Consider the following 22,978-nt stretch of genomic DNA (forward strand, 5'->3'; position numbering starts at 1 on the left):
GTGCCTCTCACAGGCTGAAAATCCCTGCTCCACAGCATCTAAAATTCGGGAAGCATAAGCTACGGGTCTTAACTGGTCGTGCCGTTCCTGCAGGAGCACGGCTGAAAGGGTGCGGTCTGTGGTCGCTACCTCTATGGCGTAGGGGGAAAGTGGGTCTGGAACTTGTAGTGCGGGGGCGGCTATGAGTGCCTGTTTTAACGATTCCACAGCATCCGTATGCTGCGGACGCCACTCCCAGGGGGCTCCTTTCTTTAGGAGGTCTGAGAGGGGCGCTGCCTTGCTGGTGAAACCGTCAATGTGGTTTCGGCAGTAGCCAACCAGTCCTAAAAACGACCAGAGGGCTGAAACGTTCTGGGGAAGGGGCAATTTAGCAATCGAGTCAATTATTTTATGCTCGATCTCGCGTTTGCCGTGTGTGATAATTGTTCCCAAATATACCACTTTTTCTTCCAATATCTGGGCCTTTTTGGGGTTGACTTTACAACCAATGGAATGTAACAATTCCAGGAGTTCGGACAGAAGATCAATGTGCTCTTCCTTTGTGTCTGTCTGCAGTAGTAGATCGTCTACACACTGTACCAGACATTCGGGGCGAGAAAAGTTTGCTAGTCCATTTGGAAAATGGAGGGGGAGTTGTGGAATCCTTGTGGCAGGCATGTCCACGTGTACTGCTGCGCTTTAAAGGTGAAGGCAAATTTATACTGGCACGCCTTTGCCAATGGAATGGACCAGAATCCATTACTGACGTCCAAAACCGTGAAATAGCGGGAATTGAGTCCTTGCTTGAGCATGGTCTCGGGACTTGTTGCTACGGTGGGGGCTGCTGCGGGGGTGACTTTATTGAGTTCCCGATAATTAATGGTCAGGCGCCATGATCCGTCGGGCTTTCTTACCGGCCAAATCGGGGCATTATTAGTAGAGGCTACTGATCTTAGTACGCCCTGCTCTAATGCGCTCTCTATAACTTTTAGGATTTCTCCCTCTGCTTCTAGGGGGAATCCGTACTGTTTTGGGGTCTAGGGTCCAGTCCTGTTATTTGTACGGAGCCAGTCATCCGTCCACAGTCGTGCTTGTGGGTCGCGAATGCTGCCCGGTTCTTTTGCAGGACTGCCCTAACCTGTCAGTCCGTGCTAAGCGTGGTGGGGTTGAACCAAAACTCGCCTACTGCGCTAATTTTGTTCATATAGTCCCCTATGTTGAGCATTGCGGGGGCTCTAGCGGATTTCGCCATCTTCCAGACACACTGGTTGACTGGATCGAAGGATAGGTGATGGGAATTCATAAAATCAATCCCCAGGATGTGTTCTGCTGTGTGGGGCAGGTCTACTAAAACTATAGGATGTTTTGTGGTTATGGTTCCGATTTGGATGGATACAGGGGCTACGATGTGCACCTGCTGCGAGTGGCCTGTAAAGCCGCTGAGGGTGATAGTGGCTGTAGTGGGCCACGTGTTCTTTTGAAAAAGGGTGGAGGAATTTATGGTGGTGCGGGACCCTCCTGTGTCTCAAAGAAACTCGATAGGCTGTCCCCGAATCTTCGCTGCGACTACGGGTCGTCCTGACCTATCCCAAAGGGTATCGCAGACCCAACTGGGGGAGCCCGTACACCGTCAGTCTGTTTCGGTCAAGTCCGTCTGATCCGAACGGGCACTAACGCTATGGATGGGCTCTGCCTTTTTCTTACTCAGAGTGCCTGTTTGTTGGGCTTTCTGCGGCTTTTTGGGGCCATTGCACTCTTTTGCAAAATGTCCCAACTGTCCGCAGTTGTAACATTCTTGTGATTTGGGTGGGAGGCTGTTCTTTCCCTCATTTACCCAGGCGGGGTTGTGAGGTGTGGCTTTTACTGCCTGCATGTCTGCGGCGGCTTGCTTTTCCTCGGTGGTTTTAGCAGCGGGTCTATTGTGAACAGACTGCTCCCAAACGTGGGACAATCTTTTAACCACCCACTTCTCGTTATGAGCCTCCTCCGAGGGATCATAACTATTACAGGCATTCTGTCCTGCATCTGTGGCATGGAAGATAAGGGTGCGGGTCCATTTGGCCATATTGTCTGGGGACAAATGGGCACAGTCTACGTCTCCAAATACGGCTTCGAAGTGAATCCACAGGCGTCCTGCAAACGATGTGGGGTGCTCAGACTTCTTCTGCCTACAATTATTTAGGCGATCTACGATGTCACCCCGGTTATATCCGATCGCATCCAGGATCGCGGTATGCATTTCTGCAAGGGTGCCTCCTCCTACGTTCTGTGGGTCGGGAAGGGCTGCTGCTACCGATGGATCCAAACTTAGAACCATGCGCTTTACATGCTCTCTCTCATCCAGGCCGTACATGGTCGCCTGATGTTTGACGGTGGCAAAGAAATGGTGTGGGTCTGAAGCGGGGAGGAACGGTGTGATTTTTGCACACACGTCCCGTAATTGGGTCACTGTGAGGGGGGGTGAAATATAGGAATTCCGCCTCGTCTGATGTGGCTGTGCGGTGGGTTGTTACAGGGTTCATGGGAGCCTGAACCACCTGCTGTGTGGGGGATGGGGGTGCTTTTCTCTTTTGGGGCTTTCCCTGCGCACATGTTCCCTGAACATATCTCTGCGCTGTTTCCTGTAATTCTTCCCAATCAGGGCCGTCTTCCAGGTCTAATTTTTCCCCAAAGGTTTCGTGAAATCCCTTCTGGGCAGAAAGCAGTGACTGCAGGTCTGCAATTTGCTTCCGGCACTTTGCATGGTCTATGGTGCTCTGTCTTTGTTCTGTGGTTGCAGCGTGGAGCGCTCTCAAGGCTGCCTTGAGATCACTACATTGTTTCTGTAACGTCTCCACCTGCTTCTCTGTTTCTTTCCTTACCAGGACTGCACGCTGCGTGTCCTGATAGGCCTTTTCATACTGGGACTGGAAACTACTCAAATGCGCCGGACAAGACTGGTGACCCCGTTTGGCGTCAGCCACCTCTTCGTCCTTTGCTGCTAATTTCCTCCTTAGTTCCAGATTCTCTTTCACAACCTCGCATACATCGACTTTACTCATATGATGTACTCCCTTGCGGAGCGTCTTGATGACCTCCTCTGTGCCTCGCAATTGTGCCAGACAGGACACAATTGCCATCGGCTTGGAAGCTTTTGCTAAGTTCTTTTTATGGATCTCACTCATGTTCTCCCACCAAGTATGCCCTATACATCCGGGACCCGAGTCTTCATTATCGCAGAAATCATTCCACATGGGCCATCCTTTGCCCTTGAGGCATTTCCGGATTTCCTCTTCCCAAATGGGACACTGTCCCACTCTACTGCTGCTGGTCGCTGCGACCGCAAATTCTTCGGGGCTCATGAGGCGTTGCATTGCCTGCATGGCCATCTTTCCTATCTGCTCGCTTCGTTTAAATTTGGAACAGGGGGCTAAGGCGGTGTCGTAGATGCGGGTACGGCTTTCGCTAATTTCCGAAAATACAGACTTCCGACAGTTTTGACGCAACAAAAATCTATCAGTTTTACCTTATAGCCCTGTTAGTTACGCATGCATAAACACACTTCCGAATTATGAATTATTAATCAGAACAGTTGAACACTTGTGTTTTTTTGTTTCCAATTGGATTCTAATTCAAAAGTTCTTGGGTTCTCTCGGAGTGGTTTTCCACTTCCAGATCGGGTCCCGTCAGGATGTCGCCAAAATGTTGCTCTTATTAGCCTTAGTTTTATTAGCTCTAATTCTGTCACCTTTGCTCACGAGTTGCCAGGTATCTTTCTGATACCGCCACGTGGTTCAAGCTCAAGTGATGATTCATAATGCAGCACACCGCTTAGTAAAAGTTAAATCAACGATCATTTATTATATACAGCAATAAATACTTATACAATAATCCTGCTTCTAGACTACTACCTACCACTAAAGGCCAATACTTAACTTTGGAAATGGCCTACCAGGTCAGGGAAACGAATGGTCTTTCGAATTGGGTCTGAGCCTGTGGGATTCAAAGGCTGGTACAAGTCGATAGTCAGGAGCGCCTATCTGGTAGCGATCGCTGGAGTAACACTTACAGTTTTCTTTGTTGAAGGGTCTCGAAGGTTGCGAGCAGGAAGAGAAGGGTCGAGTTGAACTTGGCCCCTATTCTTATAGTTCCCAGGGGCTTCCCGCCTCTCGGGGCGGGCCTCGTACCTGGTTCCAAGTGATTGGACTTGGTCCCAATCACTTGGTTCGATATGCTCCAATAATGGGACGATTCCTTGATCGGGGGGTGGTCGTCTACCTTCCTTTGTCACAGCCACTGCTGGTGCCGAAAGGTCTGGATCGGCTTAATGTTGCTAATGTGTAGCAATTGTTCCCAGGGATGGCTGCTTAATATACAGATGGCTGGGTTGTTGTAATGTTAATGGCTGCAGGTATCGGTCTAGGCTGACTTCCCCAGAGGCGAATACACTGTTTTACCTGCAGCTGTCCATTTGAGTCCTGTTGGCTGATTTTCCCATCAGCCTCTTTCGTTCGCCATTTTAGATCGGGGTTTGACCATTCTAATCGGGAATCAGCCATTTTAGGTGGCTACACCTACCACTGACGTAAGGCTCACTGGACTGTCGTTCCCTGGATTATCCTTGCTACCCTTCTTAAACAAAGGAACAACATTGGCTAATCTCCAGTCCTCCGGGACATCACCTGAAGACAGTGAGGATCCAAAGATTTCTGTCAAGGCCTCAGCAATTTCCTCTCTAGCCTCCTTCAGTATTCTGGGGTAGATCGCATCAGGCTTTGGGGACTTATCTACCTTAATATTTTTCAAGACGCCCAACACCTCGTCTTTTTGGATCTCAATGTGACCCAGGCTATCTACACACCCTTCACCAGACTCAACATCCACCAATTCCTTCTCTTTGGTGAATACTGATGCAAAGTATTCATTTAGTACCTCGCCCATTTCCTCTGGCTCCACACATAGATTCCCTTGCCTATCCTTCAGTGGGCCAACCCTTTCCCTGGCTACGCTCTTGCTTTTTATGTACGTGTAAAAAGCCTTGGGATTTTCCTTAACCCTATTTGCCAATGACTTTTCGTGACCCCTTCTAGCCCTCCTGACTCCTTGCTTAAGTTCCTTCCTCCTTTCCTTATATTCCACACAGGCTTCGTCTGTTCCCAGCCTTCTAGCCCTGACAAATGCCTCCTTTTTCTTTTTGACTAGGCCTACAATATCTCTCGTTATCCAAGGTTCCCGAAATTTGCCGTATTTATCCTTCTTCCTCTTGGCCTTCACAACATCTAGCAGCCTCCCCAGGTCAACGTCCCCGAATCTTGGGGCCGGTTCCTGGGCGTCATTGTTGCGAGCTGGCTGAGGTTGGCTGATCAAGTGCAGCTTAAGTGCTGTTCGACCTTGTTAGCTGAGGGCTGGCGAGCGCTGTGCTGGCGAATCAGCTGGCGAGCCTTCATTTGCAATGAGAAGCTCATGAGGTCTCGTTAAGGGACCAATTAATGTTGAATAGCGTTGCTGACCTTGCTAGCTGAACGCCATGAAGCTCACGGCAATTCCATCTCGCTCCCACACTTAGAAAACTTTCAGGAGAATTGCGCTCTAAATGGAAAATTCCACTCATTATCTTCGGAAAAGCAAAACATGAAGCTGACAGTTGAAGCAAAACTAAGTCCATGGCGAGCAATGGTTGTCTGCTCAGTACAGCTACATATCTGGGATTGTGTAGCTAGTTAGACCCTGGAGTGCAGTCTGGCCAACCCAGTGCGACACAGTCTTGGGCAAAGTGGTTTTGTGGCTGGGATGCATAGGGGCAATTTGCCTGACAAATTGCAGACAGGCAGAAGAAACAGTGGCTGAGTTGGGACTGCTGTTGAGACAAATCAGAGGTGATATCTTCGAAAGAGAGGAGCTAAAATCTCCTGTGAGAAAAATAGACTTTCAAAGGATTTCTATGACTCACAGTGATCACTGATGTCTGGGTGGGTTGCTGAGAAATCTATGGGATTGGGCTTCATTCTTTCTGACATTTAATATACATTTTGTGGTGTGTTACACCACAGTTTGCCATTAACTCATGTGTCCATTGCATTAATATCCTAGAGCATGAGATAGACAGCATTGACTGTTTCGTTTGTTGACTCTTGTAAATGTAAATCCTTCTGTTTGTTTAAACCCATGGAATTTAGTGGCTTTGTCCCTTTAGTAAGTAACTGAAGTCTCACATTTTGTCTGCAACAGAAATACTGGTCCCTAACAAATCATTGTAGCACCATAAACTCCTTCATTAACAGGGTCTACTTAGCTCATTCACATTTATGGTTCAAATTCAGCAATTCATTGACACTCACAAGTGGGCTAACAGTGAACCCTAATGTTCACAAAGCTAATGATGGGATGGCAGAAATAATATAGCAATTCATTATGATCCGCACATTATCTTTCTTCCCTGCCATAGGAAGGGTGGCAAGTGTCTTAGACACCCTGTTCCAGCAGATCCAGCTGGATTTGCACTCAGTCCTGCACTCCATCACTCTTGGCATTGGTATGATCCATCAGAGGCTAGGCGCAAAAGGGGAGTTGCATGTTAACCTCCCACCAGGAGCCACTCATCCTCAGAAGTCAGGCTGGGCCCCTTGGACACTCACAAGGAGGAGCAACAGACCCCAGGTGACCTTGAGAGTGTCCAACTGATACCAATCTCTTGTGCTTTTAATCCCAACACCTCCTGCTGTACAGGCCGAGGAAGCTGCACCTGCCCCACCTGCAGAACACCCAAAGAAGGCCAAGGTCCTCCAGCTCTCAGCCCTCTAGAGGTCAATCACCAAACTCAAAGACAACAGAGTATAGTAGTCAGCAGGCTGCCTCCATCTCGGCTGGGGATGTTGGGGATACATTAAGAATTAAGAAATATCAATTTTGGATCAAGGGTGGTCAGTTACTGTAAATATTGTGCACCTTTGTAAATACATCTGCTGTTCTTCAGAATAATTTCATCAAATTAAATCACAATAGATATGCATCTATGTGCTGTCTTCTTGCGAGGCTGAGCCATGCTCCCATTCAGTGGCCACCTCCTTTTGTGAGCCTCACATTCATGTGATATGTAGCTGTCTCTGATAGTTACTACCCCCTTGCGTTATGGCAGGGAGATGTGTCAAATCCTTTACTGGAAGATTTTGCAAAACGCATTATTAACCTCTACTTTTTGCAAGACAACATGGAGTTAGGGGTGTTCAATAACCTTGGAGGGTTAGCTGTAATTGTTTCTCAAAATTAAATAGCTATCTTCATTGGTAGTTCCAAGACCTGCAGCAATGATGATCTCTCCAACCATGCGCGAATCTCAGTGTCCATCAAGTTCTGTGACACAGTGTTGGCGTTGACATGTCAACTTCCACTTCCCAGAGTACATGAATACAGGATTCACTATTGACCTTTCCAAAGATTATGGCCTTGTGAATCATGAGGGTTGAAGGTGCAATTCCAAATGTTGAACTTGCTCTCAATGGTAGTGGTTATAAAGGCCTTTCAGTCCACAGGCATGGCACGAAGGGACAGAAGGAATGTGGCCATCTCCCGTTGTCTGCACCTGCTCCTCCTGGTATCTTGTGGCTATCAGTGTGGCATGGGTACGTCTTTCAACTCATGCTTCTTCGATGGCATCCTCACATGGGAGCTGACTCTCATCTCCCTCTTCAAGTTCCCACTCTTCCTGGTCTCAGGTCTCAGCCTCCTTCATGTCTCCCTCCGGCAAGAGATCACCCCTATGAAGTGCCAGGTTGTGGATGGCGCAACAGACCACAATAATGCAGGATACCCTCTGTGAAGAGTACTGAAGAGCCCCACCTAAGTGCTCCGTACATTGGAAATGCATCTTCAGGATGCCAATGTCTGTTCGATGCTGGGTCGTGTGGGGCTATGTATTGCGTTGTATTTCTCTGCCGTGGTACTCTGAGGATGGCGCACGGGTATCATGAGTCAGCATTTGAGCGGGTAGCCCATGACCCCAAGGTCACATTCCTATAATCAGGCCCTTCAAGTATGTGAGGAACCTGGGTGTAACTCAGGATGTAGGAATCACAGGAACTCCCAGGGTGGCTGGTACAAAGGTGCATGATGTGCTTCTGTTGACTGCACGCCAATTGAACGTTCAGGGAGTGGAACCCTTTCATGTTAATGAACATCATGACCTGCTGTTTTGGAGCTCTCAATGCCAGATGTGTGCAATCGATCACACCCTGTACTCTCGCAGCCTGGCTAGCTTCATGGAATGTGAACTTCATATAATGTTGAGGGCATCTGTCACCTCCTTTATACATTTATGTTATGAGGGCTGTGAGATGCCACATAGGTCTTCTGAAGGTTCCTGGAACAACCTGCAGGCAAAAAAATTACGTACGGCAGTGAGCTTCGGGACCACTGGCAGGGGATATCCTCCCAGTCCATGCAGTGTCAGATTATCTCACAGAATGTGGTAGATTTGAGCCACTTGGCAAATGCAGGAGGGCATCCCCAGATAGGAAAGCCCTTTTCGCTAGATCCTTGGTTGTCTGAGTCACGTATGTTGGATGGGTCCAACCTCCTCATCCTCTGGGTAATTTTGGTGGAAGTTCCTCTGGTGATTCTCCTGCCTCCCTTAGTAACCCCGGATTCACTGTCATTATGGTGGACATTCCAGCCCTCCCTCCCAAACCCATCATTGTTATGTACCTATGCTCCATGTGGACCTCAGCCCTCCCTATCTAGAGGCTGTGTCCACCATCAAATACAGAGGAGAGCCGTTTCTACTCCCATCCAAGAGAACTTAGAGCACTCCCCACTTTATTACGTTTTCCCAATTTACAGGCTGCAGATGCCTCCCTTAACCATGACAATCCCATCTGTAGCCCAGTATTGAGCCAAAATACCCCAACACAACTGACTGTAAGACAATGACCATGCCTTGAGCACCAAGCAGTGTCCTGTCCCAGATGAGCAGGCAGGCTTTGCCCCCCCCTGGAGCGGGACTAAGACTTGCTTGCCATGCACAGCCCTGCAATATGGCCCACAATATCCCAAGGCTGCCTTTGATCTATCACCCTGGCTGCCTAGCCCCAGACCAGGGACTGTGATTGTCCTTCAATGAGCTTGCCCATTCCTTCACAATCGCCCTCCACACCCACTCAATGAGTCTTTGTGCAGCCCATTCCTCTTGTACCCACTAACACAAACACCCCTCCCCCATTCCTGCTACCTATTCCCAAATCTGCATGAATTTCCTCCTATTCATACATTTTGATTCCTGTGGTAGTCAGTATTAGGGGTATTACGGTACCCAGGTTGAAGCTGTAAGACCATTGGTATGAGAGGTACCCGAGACAGCAATATCATTGGTGAAGCCTGCCTGCTGGTTCCACCCAGTAAGGCGGAGTATAAGAGCCTGTGTCTCCCCAGCAGCTGCATTCTGTACCTGCACTGCTGGGGGAAACATCTAGTCCAATAAAGCCTTCAATTGTCATCCAATCTCGCTTCTGGAGTTATTGATCGAGCATCAATTTATTGGACTAGATTTTAAAGAATGGAGCTCCGAATCAAGCCGGAGTGTCTGCAACTCAGCCACCACGTGGCAAACTCAGCGGCAACCTTCAAACACTGGCTGCCGTGCTTCAACGGGTACCTCAGGACGGCCACAACTATACCCAAGGAGGACCAGAAGATGCAAGTACTCCACTCGAGGGTGAGCCCAGAGATCTACACCCTCATCGAGGATGCGGATGATTTCGAGGCCGCAATGACCTCGCTGAAAGGACACGATATTCGCCCAGTAAACCAGGTCTACGCCCGACATCTGCTAGCGACGAGGCGACAAATCCCCAGGGAATCGCTGGAGGAATTTTACCGTGCGCTCCTGGTGTTAGGTAGGAACTGTGACTGCCCGCAAGTTTCAGCCAGCGATCACACAGAACTTTTGATCCGGGACACATTAGTTGCAGGTATTCTGTCCTCCCAAATCCGCCAGCGGCTGCTAGAAAAAGAGACACTCGGCCTCAAGGAGACACAGGCCCTTGCTAGCTCCTTGGATGTGGCCTCCCGAAACGCCCGCACAGACGTCCCTGACCACGCGGCAACCCCTAGGGCAGCGTGGAACCTCCCCGCGGCCGACTCCGATGCATCCCACATCCCCCCACAAGCTTGTGCTGCGCAACTACCAGGCAACCCCGGGGGGTCCCGCTGCTATTTTTGTGGGCAAGCCAAGCACCCCCAGCAGCGCTGCCTGGCCCGCTCCTCCACCTGCAAAGGGTGCGGCAAAAAGGGCCAGTTCGTGGCGGTATGCCAGGCCCGGGTGGTCGCCGCGGTCTCCGGGGGCGAACCGGGACCGCCACCCCAACTCTCTCCATGAGCCACGTGCGGCCAGCGGACACCGCCATCTTCCTATTCCAGAGATACGTGCGGGCCCCGGGCCCCGCCATCTTGTTCCCCAGGGACCATGTGCGACGGCCCCAGCCATGTGCGACCAGTGGGTGCCGCCACCTTGGCTGGAGTCTCAGGACCCTGATTCGGATGACCACACATCGCCCGAGGAAAACCTCCAACTTTTGCCACGACTTGCCTCGGTGGCCCTGGGCCAGTCTCGGCCCCGGGCGCTCTCGACCGCGACGACGACCGTGCTCATCAATGGGCACAAAACACCCTGCCTGATCGACTCCGGGAGCACAGAGAGCTTCATACACCCCAACACGGTTAGGCGCTGTTCTCCTCTCATCCACCCAGTTAATCAAAAATTCTCCCTGGCCTCCAGGTCTCACTCAGTACAGATCAAAGGGTTCTGCGTAGCAAACCTCACGCTCCAGGGAAGGGAATTTAAAAACTTCCGCCTCTACGTCCTCCCTCACCTCTGCGCTGCCACGTTCCTAGGGTTAGATTTCCAATGTAACCTTCAGAGTTTAACTTTTAAATTCGGCGGCCCTATACCCCCACCCCCTCACTGTCTGCAGCCTCGCGACCCTCAAGGTCGATCCGCCTTCCCTTTTTGCGGACCTCACCCCGGATTGCACACCCGTCGCCACCAGGAGCAGATGGTACAGCGCCCAGGACCGGACCTTCATTGGTCGGAAGTCCAGCGGTTACTGAAGGAAGGTATTATTGAGGCTAGCAACAGTCTCTGGAGAGCTCAAGTAGTGGTTGTAAAGACTGGGGAGAAGCATAGGATGGTCATGGATTATAGTCAGACCATCAACAGGTATTCGCAGCTCGACGTGTACCCTCTCCCCCGCATATCTGATCTGGTCAATCAGATTGCACAATACAAGGTCTTTTCCACGGTGGATCCAAAATCCGCCTACCACCAGCTCCCCATCCGCCCTAGCGACCGCAAATACACTGCTTTCGAAGCAGATGGGTGGCTCTACCACTTCCTAAGGGTTCCCTTCGGTGTCACAAATGGAGTCTCGGTCTTCCAATGGGAGATGGACCAAATGGTTGACCGGTACGGTTTGCGGGCCACGTTTCCGCACCTCGATAACGTCACCATCTGTGGCCACGAATAGCAGGACCACGACACCAACCTCCGGAATTCCTCCATACCGCAAAAATCCTTAATCTAACCTACAACAAGGACAAATGCGTGTTCAGCACCGACCGTCTAGCCATCCTCGGCTACGTAGTGCATGATGGAGTTATAGGCCCAGATCCCGATCGCATGCGCCCCCTCATGGAGTTTCCCCTCCCCCGCTGCTCCAAGGCCCTGAAACGCTGCCTGGGATTTTTTTCATATTATGCCCAATGGGTCCCCAACTATGCGGACAAGGCCCGCCCACTAATTCAATCCATGGTTTTTCCCATGTCGGCAGAGGCCCGCCAGGCCTTCAGCCGCATCAAAGCGGAAATTGCAAAGGCCACAAAGATCGCAATCGATGAATCCCTTCACTTCCAAGTCGAGAGCGACGCGTCCGACGTAGCTCTGGCGGCCACCCTCAACCAAGCGGGCAGGCCCGTGGCCTTCTTCTCACGCATCCTCCACGCTTCAGAAATCCGCCATTCCTCAGTTGAAAAGGAGGCCCAGGCCATAGTAGAAGCTGAGCGGCATTGGAGAAATTACCTGGTCGGCAGGAGATTCACTCTCCTCACTGACCAACGGTCGGTTGCTTTCATGTTCGATAATGCACAGCTGGGCAAGATAAAGAATGATAAGATCTTACGGTGGAGGATTGAGCTCTCAGTCTACAACTATGAGATCTTGTATCGTCCCGGGAAGCTAAACGAGTCTCCTGATGCCCTATCCCATGGCACATGTGCCAAAACACAAGTGGACCGACTCTGGGCCCTCCACGAGGACCTTTGCCACCCAGGGGTCACTCGATTCTTCCATTTCATTGAGAACCGCAACCTGCCCTACTCCATCGAAGAGGTTAGGACCGCCACCAGGAACTGCCTAATCTGCGCCGAGGGCAAGCCGCACTTCTATAGGTCAGAGAAAGCGCACCTAATAAAGGCTTCCCGTCCCTTTGAACGCCTCAGTATGGACATCAAAGAGCGCCTCCCCTCCACCGACGCAACACGTACTTCCTGAACGTGATTGACAGTTCCCACTCGCCATCCCGCGCCCCGACATGACTGCAGCCACCGTCATAAAAGCCCTCCACAGTATCTTTACATTGTTCGGTTTCCCCGCCTACATCCACAGCGATAGGGGGTCCTCCTTTATGAGCGACGAACTGTGTCAATTCCTGCTCAGCAAGGGCATCGCCTTGAGCAGGACGACCAGTTACAACCCCCAGGAAAACGGACAGGTAGAGAGGGAGAGCGGAACGGTCTGGAAGACCGTCCTACTGGAATCTCCCAGTTTCCCGCTGGCAGGAGGTCTTTCCGGATGCTCTCCACTCCATCCGATCACTGCTGTGTACCACGACCAACCAAACACCTCACGAACATCTCTTTGTCTTCCCTAGGAAGTCCTCCTCCGGGACCTCGCTCCCAACCTGACTGGTAGCTCCTGGACCCATCCTGCTCCGCAAACACGTGCGGGTGCACAAATCGGACCCATTGGTCAAGAGGGTCCACCTCCTTCACGCTAACCCTCAATACGCCTATGTGGCATACCCCGACGGCTGACAGGATACGGTCTCCCTACGGGACCTGTCGCTCGCTGGATCCCCACCCACACCGCCACTACCAACCCCACACTCCCTCCCACCGGCGCACCCCACAGCCGCCCCCTTCCCAGGTGGATCGGTCCTCCCACCGGTCCCATCTAGGGGTGATGAAGCTGCCGAAGAAGCCGAAGCCATGCTCCCAGAGCCACGGTGCCCGAGCTGGTGCCTGCATCACTGCCGAATCTGCGACGATCGCAGAGGACAACCAGGGCCCCCGACCGACTAATTGCTTCATTTTAAATGTAAATAAATACTGTAAATAGTTGCGACATGTATCAAGGCAAAACACTGTACTAATGTATACCGGGTACCACCATAACCTCAACCTCTACCACTGTATAACGCGAGACCAGCACCCCTGCCGGACACTTTTTTTTAACAGGGGGTGAATGTGGTAATTGGTATTAGAGGAATTACTGTACCCAGGTTGAGGCTGTGAGATCATTGGGGTGGGCGGTACCCGAGACAGCAATATCATTGGTGAAGCCTGCCTGCTGATTCCATCCAGTAAGGCGGAGTATAAGAGCCTGTGTCTCCCCAGCAGCTGCATTCTGTACCTGCGCTGCTGGGGGAAACATCTAGTCCAATAAAGCCTTCAATTGTCATCTAATCTCGCTTCTGGAGTTATTGATTGAGCATCAATCCCAACCACCCTCTTCTGTGTTTGCATTCTAGTCTTTCATGTTTCCACGTCATGCTCCAGCCTCTCCACCCTTGGCCTCACCTCTGCCTGCCATCGTTCCACCGCCTTCACCCTACACAACCCCACCATCCCCATTGTCACCCATGTCTCTAGCATCCTCCCCCCTATTCCAACCGCACCATACCCCATTGATCCTGATGTTTCTGTTACGAATACTAGGACGTGTGCAGAGGAGATGGAAACGCATGTCATTTTAGTTCTCAACTTACATATCGTTTTATTTCCAATTAAGGAGCAATTTTAGCTTGGCCAGATCACAATGAAAGAAGAGGTAGTTCAGATATTTAAGAGGGTTTTAAATTGATAATGAGGAGGTAGTCGATAGGCTGTCTGTATTTAAATTTGACAAGGCACCAGGACCGGATGAGATGCATCCAAATATACTGAAGGAAGTGAGTGTGGAAATTGCAGAACCACTGGTTAGGGTTTTCCAATCTTCCTTCAACTCTGGGGTAGCACCAGAGGACTGGGGAAATGCAAATGTTACACTCATGTTCAAAAAGGGGTGCCGAGATAACCTCAACAACGACAGGCCAGTGAGTTTAACCTCGATCATTATGAAACTTTTAGAAGCTATAATTTGGGTCAGAATCAAGAGTCATTTGGGCAAATGCAGGTTAATTAAGGAAATACAGTATGGATTTGATAAAGGCAAATAGTGTATTACTAACTTGCTTGTGTTTTCTGATGAGTTAACTGAGAGGCTTGGTGAAGGTAATGCTTTTGATGTGGTGCACCCGGATGTCCAGAAGACATTTGATAGAGTGCTGCACAACAGACATGTGAGGAAAGTTAGAGTTGATGGAAGAATAGAACAATAGAGCCAATAGCAACATAGATACAAAATTGGTTGAGTGGCAGGAAATAGAGCACGGCGAGCACTTGTTTTTCAGACTGGAGGAAAAGTTATATTGGAATAAAATGCTATGGATGCAGAATCTGAAACAAGAACAGAGGATTGGAGAAAAGCGCAGCCGATTTGGCAGCACCTGTAAGGAGAGAAACATTTCAAGTCCTTTGGCTCTTTGTCAGAACTAAAGGGAGGGGGAATGTGTTAAATTTTAAAGTGTAGTTATGGGAGTGCAACAAAATGTGTGAACATGATAAAAGAGATAAGTGGAAATCCCATCAGAGAGAAAAGCAATGCTCCTTCAAAGAAGGTATTCCTGGGAGAGAAATGGTTTCCAGTGGAGTTCCCCGGGTATTGGTGTTGAAACCCCTGCTCTTACTGGTATATATTTTAATGACCTAAACCATGGTGTACAGGTCACAATTTTAATATTTACAGAAGCTGTGAAACTTGGAAGCAATGTGAATCATGAGGAGGATAATGAAGTATTTCAAATGAACATAAACAAGGGCATAGGTTAGTGGAATAGATGGGCAAGTTGCAGATTAAATTTAATTTAGAAGTGTGACATGCTTCAAGGAGGAACACAGAGAGACAACATAAAATAGAGGTGTCTGTTTTATGATGGGCAAAGACAGGTTGAGAGAGATCGTGGGTTTTATCAGTAGGGGAACAGAATACAAAAGTAAGGAACTTACGATACACTTGTGTAAAACTCTAGTTTAGCCTCAACTGGAGCATTGCGCTCAGTTCTGGGCACCACATTTTCGAAAAGATGTGAAGGTATTAGACGGGATGCAGAAAGCATTCACAAGAATGTTTCCAGGGATGAAGACTTCAGTTACACAGCAAGATTGAAGAAGTTGGGACTTCCCAGAGAATAGAAGCCTGATAGGAGGCTTTGACAAGGGTATTTAAAATCATCTGGGATCTGGGCAGAATAGATCAGAAGAAACTTCCCCCATTGGTGGAATAATCGAGAGCTAAAGGGCAGAGGTTTAAGTTAGCTGGCAACTAAAGTAATGGTGACAAGAGCAAAGTGTTTTTCACAGTGGTTAGATTCTAGAAGGTACTGCCTGAGAGTATGGTGGAGGCAGGGTCATAGAATTTACAGTGCAGAAGGAGGCCATTCGGCCCATCGAGTCTGCACCGGCTCTTGGAAAGAGCACCCTACCCAAGGTCAACACCTCCACCCTATCCACATAATCCAGTAACCCCACCCAACACTAAGGGAAATTTTGGACACTAAGGGCAATTTATCATGGCCAATCCATTTTACTACGGCTAAAAGGTGGGACTCATCCAACAGGGAGATGTGGACAATCCCTCAGGAATGTGTTATTCCAGGAAAAGGAATATGGGGAATGTCCAGCTGGGATGAGCTCTGGGGAGGGAAGGCCAAAGGATGGAGGATCCACAGTGTCAACCTGCTCAGCAAAGTGAGGAGGGGACAAGGTCAGCAATGAGGACCCCTTCCCACACTCATCCCAAAATACTCAAATGTTTCCTGGATGTTTGATTGATGCGGGAGGGGGGGGGAAATAGGAACCAGTCCAATTGGGGACGTCAATCTGGCTAATCCTTCTCAAACTGGACGAAGCAGATTTCTTCCCAACGAGCGTTAGTGATATTCCAGAGTCACTGACCGGATCCTCACAAGAGTACGCAGGGCTTTCTGATTTTCACCGGAGTTGGGTTAATCACAGCTCCCACAGCCTCAGCAAACACCTCTTTAATTCCTTCCTGGTTGGGTGCTGAGCACTCCATGTACTTCACGGCCTGGATCTGCTTGGCCAGCCCGTTGCCCTGGTGCTGCGTGATCGGTGCCAGGCTCTGCTCCTTCAGCTTCTTGATGGTTTCCGGGTCGTTCCGCAGGTCCTTCTTGGTGCCCACCAAGAGCATGGGCACATCTGGGCAGTGGTGGGTCACCTCGGGATGCCACTTGTGGCGGACATTCTCGTACGATGGGGGACTAGCTATGGAGAAGCAGATGATGAAGACATTGGTCTGGGGGTAGGACAAAGTCCTGAGTCTATCATACTCCTCCTGACCCGCAGTGTCCCAAAGGTTCAGACTAACTGTCCGACTGTCCACCGTGATCTGTGACTATAGTTGTCAAAGACGGTTGGGATGTACTCTTTGGGAAAGGCATTGGTGGTGTAACAGATCAACAGGCAGGTCTTTCCAACGGCACCATCCCCCACCACCACACACGTAATGCTCTGCATCCCTGGGCCACGATTATCAGCTCCTCAACGTCAGCAACCTCGCATCTCCTCCACTCGCCTCTCACTCCGCTTACAGATTCGAGGAAGTGACCGCCTCGCCTCAGAGGAAGTTCAGTTACTGACACCCATCAGGAGTGTCCCGTCAACTGAGGAATTCAAAAGGGAAGTGGATCATTATTTGATAGAGCTGCAGGGATGCACGCTAGTTGTTTTTTTCAGAGGGCCAGAACAGAAATAATGGACCGAACAGCCTCTTTCTGTGTTGTAGGGGTTCTATGATCCAATATGAATTTTATACAATGTGTGATGGTAACAACAGTCATTTTGCTCTTGCCCACTGGAAATTGATCATTGGTCCAGTTAACCAGAATTATACTTCAATACTGCCATAAGAGCATTTGAAAGTGTGGGGGGAGGGGTTTAAGAATTCTGTCAGCTATATGTCAAACAGATAAGTTAGAATTCTTGCCTATACTCTACTGTATTCTACTTTAATTATTTTTATTTAAATAGGCAAATAAGTCTGTAACATAATGAGCGGCAGGGTGGCACAATGGTTAGCAGTGCTGCCTCACAGCCCCAGGGATCCAGGTTAAATCCTGGCCTTGTGTGAATGTCTGTGTGGAGTTTTCACATTCTTCCCGTGCCTGCATGGGTTTCTCCGAGTGCTCCAGTTTCTCCCTTCAGTCCAAACAGATTAGGTGGATTGGCCATGGTAAAATTGCTCCTTAGTGTCCTGAGATGTGCAGGTTAAGTGCTGACATGGGGATGGGGTAGAGGATTGGGCCTAGGTAGAGTGTTCTTTCAGAGGGTTGGTGCAGACTCAATGGGCCACATGGCCTCCTTCTGCACCGTAGCGAGTGCGTAGGTTTCCTCCGGGTGCTCCGGTTTCCTCCCACAGTCCAAAGATGTGCAGGTTAGGTGGATTGGCCATGATAAATTGCCCTTAGTGTCCAAAATTGCCCTTAGTGTTGGGTGAGGTTACTGGGTTATGGGGATAGAATGGAGGTGTTGACCTTGGGTAGGGTGCTCTTTCCAAGAGCCGGTGTAGACTCGATGGGTCGAATGGCCTCCTTCTGCACTGTAAATTCTATGAATTCTATGATGATAAAGCAGCATCATTTTTCTGCACCAGTTCAGTACTACTGTTTACTTTTAGTTTCTGTTTTCTGAGATTGCGAGGAGCAGTTTTGTATGCTCTGAATTAGCTATCAGCATCAAGTGCTAACCTTTCGCAGGTGAAATGTCAAACGAGTTTTAGCAGATCTGCTGCTGGTTATACACCCCACTTGAAAGTTGACAAAACCCCAGTCACAGGCCATAGTGCATTCAGTATCTGCGTTGCGGCAGCTGAATGGAAATGAGGTGGAATTAAAGGTGCACTTGGCTTTGGAAAAGGTAAAATCACATCCAAGCTAATAGAAATTCTCCCAAATCACATTCCAGTTTTAAAAAATGGGAACTGGTACATAAGTACACCTCTTGATAGAATCAAAGAATTTACAGTGCAGAAGGAGGCCATTCAGCCCATCGAGTCTGCACCGGCCCTTAAAAGAGCACTCTGCCTAAGCCCACACCTCCACCCTATCACCACACCTCCACCCTAACTCCCCCCAACCTTTTTTGGACACAAAGGGCAATTTAGCATAGCCAATCCACCAAACCTGCACATCTTTGGACTGTGGGAGGAAACCGGAGCACCCGGAGGAAATCTACGCTAACACGGGGAGAACGTGCAAACTCCGCACAGTGACCCAAGCCGGGAATTGAACCTGGGACCCTGGAGCTGTGAAAGAACTGTGCTACCCACTGTGCTACCGTGCTGCACTTGCATACTATTTATTAATAGATAAATAGCATTTAAAATGTTAAAAACACGTTAATTGCTCAACATTCAAGAGGAAACGTTATCTATCGTTAATCTGCTCTGTTATTTGCAACAGCCCACTTACTGCTGCCATGCACAGCTTAACATCACATGTGGCATCAAGATGATTTCTGACCTTCTGTAACTATTCCTTCTGTAACAATTCCAAGTCCAGTCTGGTCCAACTGATGTCAAAAGCATTGAATGTTCTATGATAGAGATGGAATTAAAGCCAAGGAACAGGTAGACTTACCTGAATGGTGTCAGAGATCTTTTGATTCCACTGAACCTGCTAGTTTGGCATCACCTTCTAACAACCATGAATTGTCTTTGAAGTAGGAAGGGTCATGGCAGCTAAACCTTCGGGCACCCCAATTGATCATTCTATCCCCATCCTTCAAAAAAAACATGTTAGTTGTTTGTGAATATAAAACAAATTACTGCGGATGCTGAAATCTGAAACAAAAGCAGAAAATACAGGACAATCTCAGCAAGTCTGAGACAAATTGACAAAGGCTCATCGAGACTCAAAACAGTAGCTCCCTTTTCTCTCCACAGATGCTGCCAGACCTGCTGAGTGTCCAGTATTTTCTGATTTTGCTAGCTGTTTGTGTGCTGATTTACACACAGCAATGTTGCTAAAACTGCCTATAGTTCTGATACACCATCAATTCACTGCAAGATTGTGAGAACGAGTGAACATAAGGCTTTATTATCCAGGAACTTGCCTGCCAGTGCCTGCTGTACAAATGAGTGCCGCCCACAGGTGGCCGGCCTATATGTCGCCCCGGGGAGGGCGGAGCCAGAGGCGGAGCCCACCGGGGTTCCAGTACAATACCTGGAAGTAGACCGTATTATCATTTCCTGGTCATAGGTCACAGTACTATACAGACAGTTCATATTCAGGTGAATACATTCACCACAAGTTTGCACTTTTAAACATAATTCTCAAGTATACCAGCATTTAGCACCGATGCCTAATTTCCCTGAGAATGCGGTGGAGAGCTTGCTTCTTGAACCATTGCTGTCTATGTGGCATTCTTTCTCATCGTTTGATACAACTGAGTGCCATTTCAAAAGACAGTTAGAAGCCCACTCACATCTTTCTCTCGTTTCACTCCTGTCTTGTCTCATACAATTCATCTTGAGGTCCACCTCCTACTCCCTCAATCCCATTCGCACTAAACTGCTGGTGACCCATCTTACTGCTTATTTTAAATTCGTTCATGGGATTCCAGATTTTTATTGAGATCAAATTTCACCATCTCATGGTGGCATTTGAACCCAGGTCCCTAGAACATGGCCCTGGGTATCTGGATGACTGCAGCGACAATACCACTGCGCTGCTGCCTCCCTCTGCCTTCCATGGTGACTGATGTCAGCAGCTATCTTCAGATACTATCTTCCTCTCTTTCAAAACTGCCATCGTCACCCCCTCCAGGGATAAGGGGATTTGGCTACAAGGCTGGAGAAGGCTGGAAATGTACTACTTGGAACATAGGTGGTTGGGGTGTGTGTGTGGGGGGGGGGGGAATTCTGATAGAGGTGTACATGGTTATGATAGGTTTACATAAGGTCGACAAAGGAAACTAGTTAGGAAACTAACCTGATGGTTAAAGACGTACAGAGGTACAGATTTATGGTTTAATTCCTATGAAAGAATAGAACAAAACAAATCTATTTATTGAGGTGAGAGATGCTTGTGCTGGCGAAGGGAATGCATTTCCATATTATAGGGATCAGTTAGCTCAGTTGGATAGATGGCTAGAGTGTGGTAGATGCCAACAGTGCAAGTTCAATGGCCGTACTGGATGTGGTAGTTCGTAGAGGCATACCTCCTTACCATGCCCCACACTTGATGTGGAGTGGAGCCCCTCATGCTATATAACCAATTGTGTCCCTTTAATGGAGAGTGATACCTATGGTCCTTCTTGGACTATAGCAAGTTACCTACTTGTACTGAAAGTGATACAGTAAAGATTCACTAGATTGGGCCCAGGGAGGAGCTGTCCTATAATGAGAGGCTGAGAAAATTGGGTCCATATTGTCTCAAGTTTATAAGAATAACAGGGGATCACATAGAAACATACAAAGAGGACTGACAAGGTAGACCTGCAAGGTCATTTCCTCTGGTTAATGAGCACTGTGGTGTCAGTTCCTCTAGCTAAGGAATCTAGAACATTGGGCCTCAATTTCATGAAAAGAGGCAAATCGGTTAGGACTGAGTTGAAGAGATGTTTCTTCACCCAAGGGGTTGTGGATCTTTGGAATTCTTTACCTCAGAGGTTGTGGATGCTCCAACATCCATGGATGGGAGGCAGTGGTGTAGTGATATTATCACTCGACTAGTAATCCAGAGACCCAGGGTCCCGGGTTCGAATCCCGCCATGGCAGATGGTGAAATTTGAATTCAATAAATATCTGCAATTAAAAGTCTAAGGATGACCCTGAAGCCATTGCTTATTGTCATAAAAGCCCACCTGTTTCATTAATGCCCTTTAGGGAAGAAATCTGCCTTCCTTACCTGGTCTGGCCTACATGTGACTCCAGACCCACACGGCGATGCAGTTGTCGCCTGTCTGAAATAGCCTAGCAAGCCACTCAGCCCACGGGCAATTAGGGATGGGCAACAAATGCCACGTCCCGAGAACAAATTTAAAAAACATATGCTTTGTATGGACATATTTTTACTCTGGGATATGGGGAGCAGGCAGGAAAGCAGAATTGAAGCAAAAGATTAGCCACAATCATATCAAATGGCAGAGGAGGTTTGTAAAAATAATTTTGTGGGATGTGGGCATCACTGACAAGGCTAGTGTTTTTTTTGCCTATCCTTAATTGCCCTTGCTCCAGAGGGAAGTTGTGATAATTTCATGGTCACTATCACTGATACTAATTTTGCTTCTTTTTAATTAATCAACTGGGTTTATTAATTCATTGAATTCAAATTCCACCAGCTGCCATGGCAGGATTTGAACCCATATCCCCAGGAAATTAGCCTCTGCCTCTTGCTTACTAGTCTAGTGACATTACAGCTATGCCATCATCTCCTGACAGGCTGAATGGTCTATCTCTTATGCTCTTATGCGCTTACCGCCATCTCGCTCAACACTTCCACTGCCTTATATTGTCAGACTGATTGCCTGACATCCACTAATGAATGAGCAGGTATTTCCCCCAACTAAATATTGGGAAGACTGACTTGATTGTCTTCATTCTCCTGTTGCAAACTCTGTTACCTTGCCACTAACTCCACTCCTCGCTCTGGCAATCATCTGAAGTTGAAATAGAGCATTGATAATAGAGCTGAAATAGAGCATTCATGGGCGGCAGGGTGGCACACTGGTTAGCGCTGCTGCCTCACAGCTCCAGGGACCCAGGTTCAATACCGGCCTCGGGTGACTGTGTGGAGTCTGCACTTTCTCCCCGTGTCTGCGTGGGTTTCCTCAGGTTTCATCCCACAGTCCAAAGATGTGCAGGTTAGGTGGATTGGTTGTGCTCATTTGCCCTTAGTGTCCAAAAGGTTAGGTGGGGGTTACTGGGTTACGGGGATAGGATGAAGGTGCAGGCTTAAGTAGGGTGTTCTTTCCAAGGGCCAGTGCAGACTCAATGGGACAAATGGCCTCCTTCTGCATTATAGGGATTCTGTAATTCCATGATAACCTTGATGTCATAATTGACCCCAAGGTGACCTTCTGACCATATGCTAGCACCATCACTCAGATTGCGGATTTCCCCCTCTGTAACTTCACCTGATTCTGGCCCAAACTCAGCTCACCATGCACTTAATACCCTTAAACCTGACTATCCCAATGCACTCCAGGCTGGCCTCCAACATTCAACGTTCCGTGAACTTGATCTCACCCAACACTCTACTGCCCATGTTCTTACCCATGGCCAAGTTCATTTACCTGTACTAACTGACCTGCATTGGCTTCCCCATCCAGCTACCCCCCAACATTGTTTTCACATGTTTTCCCTGTCTTCACTCCTCCCTACCTCTATAACCCCCTCCAACCCTAAACCTCCAAGGTATCTCCTCTCCTCTAACGCTGGCCTCTTGAACATCTCCAATTTTCATCGCTCTAAAATTGGCAGCCGTGGCATCAGCTGTAAAGCCCCTCTGGAATTCCCAGCTGAACCTCCAGTAATGCATGCCCTATGGAAGTCAATAGGATGAGTTAAATCTGTCTACTTTTGAGACAAATCGACAAGGGAATAAATGGGAGTTATGGCGGCGGGGTGGGGGGG

The 22,978-nt window shown here is 48.7% G+C and overlaps 1 pseudogene; it reads right to left on the reverse strand.

Moving 5' to 3' along the window:
- Positions 1-16,285: 16,285 nt before the first annotated feature.
- LOC140424824 (rho-related GTP-binding protein RhoG-like) lies at positions 16,286-16,966 on the reverse strand (annotated as a pseudogene).
- Between the last annotated feature and the right edge of the window lie 6,012 nt (positions 16,967-22,978).

The sequence above is a fragment of the Scyliorhinus torazame genome, chromosome 6, assembly GCF_047496885.1.
Source record: "Scyliorhinus torazame isolate Kashiwa2021f chromosome 6, sScyTor2.1, whole genome shotgun sequence".
Taxonomy (NCBI): Eukaryota; Metazoa; Chordata; class Chondrichthyes; order Carcharhiniformes; family Scyliorhinidae; genus Scyliorhinus; species Scyliorhinus torazame.